The following is a 9,405-nucleotide window of genomic DNA, read 5'->3' on the forward strand; positions in this document are numbered from 1 at the left end:
TTGACAATCAAAAGATTCATTTAAAAGCAAAATGAACATTTTAGCTGCTGGCTCTCAATGTATTCTTGATAGTGTTATATATATACATAGGCATATAAGTGAATTTTGTAGAAATCATAATGTTATAAATTACTTATGCCCACTACTCGGCTAAGTCGAATTACTAAGTATTTTGTGGTTTTATATGATCTCAGAAAATGTATTAAGAAATTCAAAAGAACTGTTAATGGGCGTTTATGTGGTAAAGGTTACTATCACATAAATTACTTTTTTAATGATACCACAGATTGGAAATGGAGCGATCGCCGTCAGGCTATTTAAATTATAAATTGGACTGTATTTAATTTTTATCTGAAAAAAGTAAAAGCCCATTGAGTTTCTTCCAACTAGCTCTTGGGATACCTAGAGGGGCGCCAGCTGATCAGCGACTGCCAGTACGGTTTCCGTCAGGGTGGCTCAGCTGGTGATCTTCTTGCATACCTCGCCCATAAATGGGCGCAAGCGGTTGAGTCGAAGGGAGTGGCGTTGGCGGTGAGTTTGGACATAGCGAAGGCCTTCGATCGGGTGTGGCATAAAGCGCTTATAGCGAAACTGACATCCTATGGGCTTCCCGAGAAGTTGTGCAAATGGGTCACTAGCTTTTTGGTTGATCGGAGCATCATGGTTGTTATCAACGGTGCATGCTCCGACTTAAAAACCATAAACGCTGGTGTCCCGCAATGCTGCGTGCTATTCTCTACGCTGTTTCTTCTTCATATCAATGATATGCTGCAAATCAGCAATATTCATTGCTATGCGGACGACAGCACAGGGTATGCTTCCTACACCGGCCGTGCCAACATGTCCCGGGATAGCGTCGACGAGAACCGGAACAAACTTGTGTTTGAAATCGAGACTATGCTTTGCAAAGTCTTGGAATGGGGCTGACAAAATTTAGTCCAATTCAACCCCAAGAAGACACAAGTTTGTGCGTTCACCACTAAAAAGTCTCCCTTTGTCGTATCCCCTCGATTCGAGAACACTCCTCTAACTGCCACAGCCTGTATTGGCATACTTGGCGTCGATATACCGAGCGACGTTCAGTTCCGTGGTCACTTGGAAGAGAAGGCCAAACTGGCCCCAAAAAAGCTTGGTGTACTTAGCAAGGCGAGACAGTACTTCACTAAAAGCCACCGCCTGCAACTTTATAAGGCGCAAATTCGGATGGAGTACTGTTCTCACCTCTGGGCGGGTGATCCCCAGTACCAGCTTCTTCCATTTGACCGCATACAACGAAGAGCGGCTCGAATCATCGACGATCAAGTCATCTCCTATCGGCTTGATTCTCTAGCATTGCGTAGAGATGTGGGTTCTCTCTGCATCTTCTACCGCATTTAACACGGGGAGTGCTCAGAGGAGCTGTTCGGGTTGATTCCAGCGGCTGAATTCCACCACCGGACATTACGTGCAAAGTACCATCCGTATCACGTAGACGTCTGGCATTCCACAACCGCGCACCCAAATTTCACTTTGTGGAATCAACTACCGGCAGCGGTCTTCCCGAACAGATACGTCTTAGGGATCTTCAAGAAAAAAGCATACTCCCACCTTAAAGGCCGGCAACGCATTTCTCGACTCACTTGTTGTTGCGGATTTCCATGGGCGGTTGCCTCACCTCTCCCCATCCAGTGAGCCTCTTGCCCGTTTGCCCCCTCTCATATAAAAAAAACCGTTTTTCTCAGATCTGAGGCAAAAACTTCCGAAATGGTGGTAGTTTTAGACTTTCATGTCCATATAATGTATACTATTTTATACTTAACTTTTGGAATAGGAGGTAAAAGGAAATGGTGACTATTGTCATGCTCCATATGGACTCCATGTTATGGCATTCCTCCACTCAGCGGTTTTCAAGGAAATTTCTTCCACGTATTACAAAGCTGTGGAATGAGTACCTTGACATGGCTACCTTAAAAAAAGCGTCTTACTTAAATGCTGGCAACGCTCCTGTTATTTCTCTGGTATTTCAAGAGAATGCGGGCAGCGGTGATCACTTAACATCAGGTTACCCGCACGCTCGCTTGTCCCTCCTCTTCCATAAAAAAAATGTATTCCGTGGAGTCTATATGGGCTGAGGATATTTAGTGGCAGATTTAACTTCACGATTAAATTAAACATCAACAACATGCGATGAATCATCAGTTTAGACAAACGCAAAATTTATTTATTTATTTATTTATTTATTTATTTATTTATAGGACAACCAGTAGTCAACATCCAAAATGTTAAATATATAATATCAAACAATTACGACAGTCAAAATAACTAAGTGATTACATTTCCGTCTATAAAATTCTCATCAAAATACCCAAATGCCCCACATAAGATATACACATACCCACACATACCCCACATAACCACACATACCCCACATACTTACGCATACCCCACATACCAACACATACCCCACATACCCAAACATACCCCACACACACACACAAGTAACTAAACTGAATGTTAAACGTACTTATTTTGTTTTTCTTGTGTCAGTTTATCTTTAGGAAGCTATTTAAGAATTTTGTCTTGCCTAAATAATATAAAATCTCTGTTGGCCCATGTTTTGTTATACAATACTTTAGCAAATAAGTGATGTTATGTGCTGTAGATTTTATGAAAAAAAAAAAAATAAAGTAGTTGTTCCATTCTAATACGCTTAAAACATATCAAATATTAACAAATAATGAGTTAAATGCACAACAAATTAAGGTGTCACAACATGCACAGTCTGCTTCCGTGACACCAAGAACACAATAATATAAAATAAAACAAAAATTATAAAATCAAGATACATGCGAATTTGAAAAGAAGAAAAAAAAAGAAGAAGTACATCAATCATTTGACGCCTAACAATCACGTAAAATTTTTTTCAACGCAGATAAAGAATCTTAAAAAATATCTACTTCACCACAGATGGAGTTATAATAATCTAATTAAAACAATATTCTTACTATAAAATAAAAATAGATAAAGCTTGTTAGTAACATTCCTTAACGTACTATTCATTTGAGTGAGTTTTTTATTTTAACTTACTGTACATAAACGCATAATGGTAAATCATTGCCTATCGTTCATATCGTTATATCAGATCGATACACTAAAGAAATTAAATTTAAAATAGGTTACACCATGTAAGTTTATAAGATTTAGTTTTTATTCCACATTACTTTCAAATTCAAATTCAAATATTTTTATTCAAAATAGGATGTGACATCACTTGCTGAAACTCAAAAACCAAAACGAATGCCCCAGACCTGAGACGAATGGGCGCAACAAACTCAGCGGGCTTTTTTTTTTTCGTCAAATAAATATTTTTACAAAGTAATATTGTACAATTAAACTAAGATTTAATTTAATTAACAAAGACACATTGTGGAAAGAAAATCATGGCTTCACATAATACCAGTGGGAGGCTCCTTTGCACAGGATGCCGGCTAGATTATGGGTACCACAACGGCGCCTATTTCTGCCGTTAAGCAGTAATGTGTAAGCGTTACGGTCTGAAGGGTGCCGTAGCTAGTGAAATTACTAGGCAAATGAGACTTAACATCTTATGTCTCAAGGTGACGAGCGCAGTTGTAGTGACGCTCACAATTTTTGTTGTTTTTCAAAAATCCTGAGAGGTATTGCACTGTAATGGGCAGGACGTATCAACTACCATCTGCTGAACGTCCTGCTCGTCTCGTCCCTTATTTTCATAAAAAAAAATACACCGTTTATGAAAGTAGTGGGATCGTACGCTCATTAACTTCAAATGACCTTTGAACTCATTAGTACTGCTAACACAAAAACTATTAATTAGAAGCTGACAACGTATAAATTCACCCTGCAAATAAATAAATTCACAGCTTCGTGTACAGGCGTGCTGTGAATAAATTAATTAAGTTAACCGGAGCTGCCACCTCTACCGGCGATCAATCAAAGCAATTCTTTTGATGTGTGCCCGTATACGTTGAATTATAATGTAGTCTACTATATAAACATGTAGGCTCTTCTGTGCATATATTTTTTTGCAAATTATGTGATACTTGATACTTGAAAATTTGTAATAAAATAAAATACTTTTTTAAGGAATTTTACATAAAGTATTTGTGGTAAAGTTATTTTTTTTTTATTTAATTACTTACCACGTTTGGTGATCTTTGCAAGAGTATGTTTTCAGGGGGGGGCGCGGTGTACAGGAGTCGAGATAGATTTGACATAGTTGTCATTGTGAAGTTAAGCGCCATTTGTTGCCTCGCAGATGGTATATGCTGTAGAGAGAATGGATTTTCGGCAATATTTATTGACAGTGTCCTCTTCTTTTTTGGTATGTGTAAAGTGGCAAACTCATTGTCACTTTTTAAAACAATATTTACTGCTTCATCGTTCTACAAATAATTTCAATTACTTACATTATAACACATAAAGTGGTGCAATAAAATGCTCAAACGTCAAATAATAAGTCAAAAAGGGAAAATTAAATTAATAAGTAAAAACACGAGAGATATTGAGTACAGTAGATAAATGAACTATATACAAGCATTTTATTAGTGATTATACAAAATATATTTTATAATATAAGTAATACATTAAATGGCTTTTTATTTAAGGAACATGAAGCAGAGTTTATAATCACATGATCATATAGTCACCACAAGCAGCGCCCGTTCACGAGCATAATGAATGGACCAGACATTGCCTTGCTCGATCATATTTTAGGGAAGACACCTACCTAAAATTCATTTTTCTTTTCATTTCTAATTTTAATAGACAGAGTGGTAAAAATTACCAAACTACCCTTAACTTTTACAGTTGGCACCATGCTAATCATGCAATCTACATTTATTTTATTTTTTAATTTTTTTGCTTTTTCGAGAGGAGGAAAATACATTTACGTATTTACGCCAATATGTCGGACTCGAGTGTACGTGCAAGCAGACATCCCATACCGACTAAAAACCTCCTCTATGCTGTTAGCCATGGCTTTTACAGCGACATAGGACATGAGCCGTGGAGGCCGCAAAGACTACGCAACAACAGTCACGGGGCGTCTCCTAAGGAGACTCGAAAATCGGACCGGCTGTGTGCTTGTGGGAAGGAAGCAATCTGAATAAAATTTGTACGAAAATGTATTAATTGTACAATACTATTTTACATGTCATAGTTTTGTTAAGAAATTGTATTATTGTTGTAATGTTATGGCGATCTTGTGCGAGTGGGGTAACCTAGCTCCGCTCGATCCCTCAAGGCCATTGGCTCAATCCCCAGCCTTAAGCGAGCATAAAGCATGACACTAAACGCTGAATAAAAAATACCTAGCTATGAGAAGAAATTCTTATGAATCCGTTATCTCGTATTCGCAAACAAGCGGGCGTATATTTGCTTACATTTACATAATAAAGTGAAGTGAACCCTTTGTTTCAGCACGATATTTATCTAAGCAATTTGTTTGAATCTCATTGTACTGGATTTCACTTTAACAAATGTAACAGGTCGAAACCCCTTTGTGGGTTGAATATTATGGTATTGCTGTTTCATTATGTATACTAGTTATGTATTAACGTTTATGAAATTCAATTATAAATATTTTTATTCAAAATAGGATATGATACTGTAATGGTTAATCGACATTTCAATTAGTACCAACATTCAGTTATGATAATATTACTATAATCATTTGTAGCCTGTTAATATTATATTGTTTTAGTAATTAATTAATTGTAATTTTATCATGCAAATCATAATGATGTCACTTTATTATGATGTTGGTAGTTTCGTATTATTAAGGTTGGTAGTAAGCTATTAGGCACTTCTTGTTGGGGCAGTCGAAAGTATCGGACGTGCTGACTGCTGGTCACCCGACCGCCTAATTGTTTTAAATAATTTAATTCGTAAAAGTGTTCTTATTATAATATAATTTATTGAAAGTGAAAAACTTCCAACTAATCTAAAAGTATGCATGAACATGAGAAGAACGGGCGGAAGAAACTCAGCGGACTTCTTTTTTTTTTTTTTTCATAAAAATCGGACAATAAAACTAATTATTCAATAGCCTGAGGGTGGTCTCTCCATTCCGAATCTGTGGTCTCATTAAGAGAGTCATTTATGTTAGAGTAATTTTTTTTACCATCCTTTTTAATTTCGTAATACGTTCGTTTTGAACATTTTCTGGGATCTTGTTGTAAAAGCATATCCATGCTCCCATAAAAGACTTACTAATTTCTGTTTCTGGAGTTAACCGCATTGGACCGATTGTCGTACAGATTTCGGTGAGGCCTTTGACCAGGCCAGTGGACGTATACCGGCTGAAATGATGTAGATTTAGTAGAAAAACCTTATTGAGTAACGCCAGTATATAACACATTATAAACTGGCGTTACTGTAGTTTAACGTAACGTTCAGGAAACAGACTTATAATATATTACCGTATAAACGACCTGACAGCCCGAATACGCATGACCAATCAAATTTGTCAATGTAGTTTAATATTCAAAATAGTAAGAAGCTAAAGCAAACTGTGGCTGACTGTTTACGACTTACCAATCAAAATTGGTTACAGTAACAATAAATTTGCTTACCTTTTCTAGCGTGCTGTGTCTCTGTTCGAGATGTTCTTTTCTCTTGCAGGCTTTGTTTATATTGTTGCTAGTATACTGTATGAGTAGAACAATGTTAATTGACATTCTATTAGTCATAGACAGATAGACGAACAATATTTCATAATCTGATACAGGTTCCTTTCTCTTAATCATTTTTGGTGGAAGTCATAATTATATAAAACTAGCTGACCCGACAAACGTTGTTCTGTATATAATAAATAAAGTAATGTTTTTATGAATTTGTCAATAATATATTACCATAACATCAAAAATTACTTCGTAAAATATGCACCCTGCTGTCGTAATGAAATTGTTTCACAGCAGAACTGTCAAACCGTGCGTCAATAAATTCTCTCATAGAAATTATGTATGGACACATCAAAGGAAAAACAAATTTGTTGTTTTTATTTAATTTAGCAGCATTTTCCTATTTATTCACCTTTTAAACCTTCTCTAGACTTCCACAAATCATTCTAAAGACCTAAATTTGCCAAATCGGTCCAGCCGTTCTCCAATCGCCGATAGTGGCATGTATATAAATGTAATTATTAATTGGGATAACTTATGGCTCCATGACGATGGTAGCACTTGTTATCACATTAAATAAACAATAATATTGCTGACATACGTAATTCTTGAAAGAAATTTATGAAATGTTACTATGGCATCAACAATAAATGTACAACACGACCGCTCCATCCAAATAATATTCATATTTCTAAAATTCAAATCGCCAGCGAAAAAATATTGAATAAACAACACACTCAATTGTAAAACCAGTAGAGCGTTCAACTGAGACAACTATTTGTGTTAGTAGAATTATTGAAGCGTTATGAATTTTAAATAAAACTAAAACATATTTCGCTTTGTATCACATTGGATCCAAATCCAGTGAGCTTAAATTTAACTGGAATCGATTTATTATAACAGTGAAATTCGTCTATGAATTTCACTAGCCTTATATGTTGCGGTAATTTTTACATGTACAAATAACGCTTACAAAGTTTGTGTTAATTTTTTAAACTGATACCAATGTTTTCTGGGATTAATTACACAAATAAAATTTGAAACAAAATTTATGAACACTGCGGTACTCGAACCCGTGACCTCTCGCGTTCATTATTGATAAATCTAGCATGTCTTTGCTTAATTCTCTGGTTGTGGCTTCTTTGAGTCCCGCATCGTTCATAAATTTTCTTTTCCAATTTTATTTGTGTATCTACATTTTTACTATAACTCTTTACTGGAAACACAGTTGGCTATGTGACGCTTGATCGGGTAATGTTAAAATTAACAGAGCAATTTGTACACAATAATTAAATAAATGATTATACTTAATTAAAATTTGAGGAAAAGCTTCTAAATTATGTTTTATTTAATTATATAAGGTATTCAAAACATATTTGATGAAATACTGGTTGTAAAGTTATTAAAATTACCTACAATAAAGTGCCATAAGGTTCGATCGTAAACTTAATTAGAAGAGTGCTTTTATTAAAATTTCCGTTCCGGGCTGTTATGTATGTGAAAGCCAGTACCGCGGTTAATACATAATTTTTACCAGTGGGAGGCTCCTTTGCACAGGATGCCGGCTAGGCTACCACAACGCGCCTATTTTTGCAGTGTAGCAGTTATGTGTAAACATTACTATGTTTCGGTCTGAACGGCACCGTAGCTAGTGAAAGTACTGGGCAAATAAGACTTAACATCTTATGTCGCAAGGTGACGAGCGCAATTGTAATGCCGTTCGGAATTGTTGGATTTTTCAAGAATCCTGAGCACCTGACACTACATCGTAATGTGCAGGGAGTATCATTTACCACAAGCTGAATGTCATACTAGCCTCGTCTCTTTTTTTCATAAAAAAGGTCCTAGGATTTTCCAGAAAAACTCTTAATGGTTAAAGTTTGAACTGTTCTATGGTCAACGATCATTTGTTAACTGAACAGTCATATGTATGTGGTATTGTCTTGTTAATTTTACCATGTTGATGAAACTACTGGAACATCACTGAAGATGTAGAGTATTTTGGTATATAAATGTATCAACTTTAAGAATGTCTGTATATCAATAGGAATGAAAATATAAACATCTTATACAATGTCGTCTTTGACAAAAAGGAATTCAAAATTGATGTTAATTCCATCGTGTATTGATAGCTTAATTGATCGGATGGAACTTGCTCGGTGGTCTGTGCTATTTCATAGAGCCTCCTTTGATAAATTGAGTTGAGTAAGCGTTAATGTGCTGTCATTGAGTGATCTGAGCTCTAATAAGAAAGCAACTTACTGCGGCGAATCTGAACTACGCTTACTGGATATTTCTATTTCTAAAAGATTTTTTTCCATGCCATAAACACACGCCCACATTTACACACATACACGCACTCGTATACATACATTTACACAAACACACATAATCATACACATTTAATTACACTGACATACACATACACGTGCAAGGGTGACAAAACTTTTTTAAATATTACATTAAATTAATAAATAGTTAAGTTAGTAATCGGGGAGCCATGATATATCTACTTCCACTTATTAATACAGTTGTAGTGTTTAATTTAGTTCGATTATTCAACAGTAAGTGGATACAGTGGAATGTGTGACTTATCTGCCTAGTAATAAAGCCGAATGTTGTGACGAGGAACATATTTTATTGCAGTCGATAGAACAATGTATTGAATTACTGTTTTTTCATTCTATGTGTCCATACTGGTTTGAGAATTGATTTCTCTTCCTAAACCAACAACAAAAATGGCCACATATTCATGAAAATATAT

The sequence above is a fragment of the Leptidea sinapis genome, chromosome 3 (genome assembly GCF_905404315.1).
Source record: "Leptidea sinapis chromosome 3, ilLepSina1.1, whole genome shotgun sequence".
Lineage (NCBI taxonomy): Eukaryota > Metazoa > Arthropoda > Insecta > Lepidoptera > Pieridae > Leptidea > Leptidea sinapis.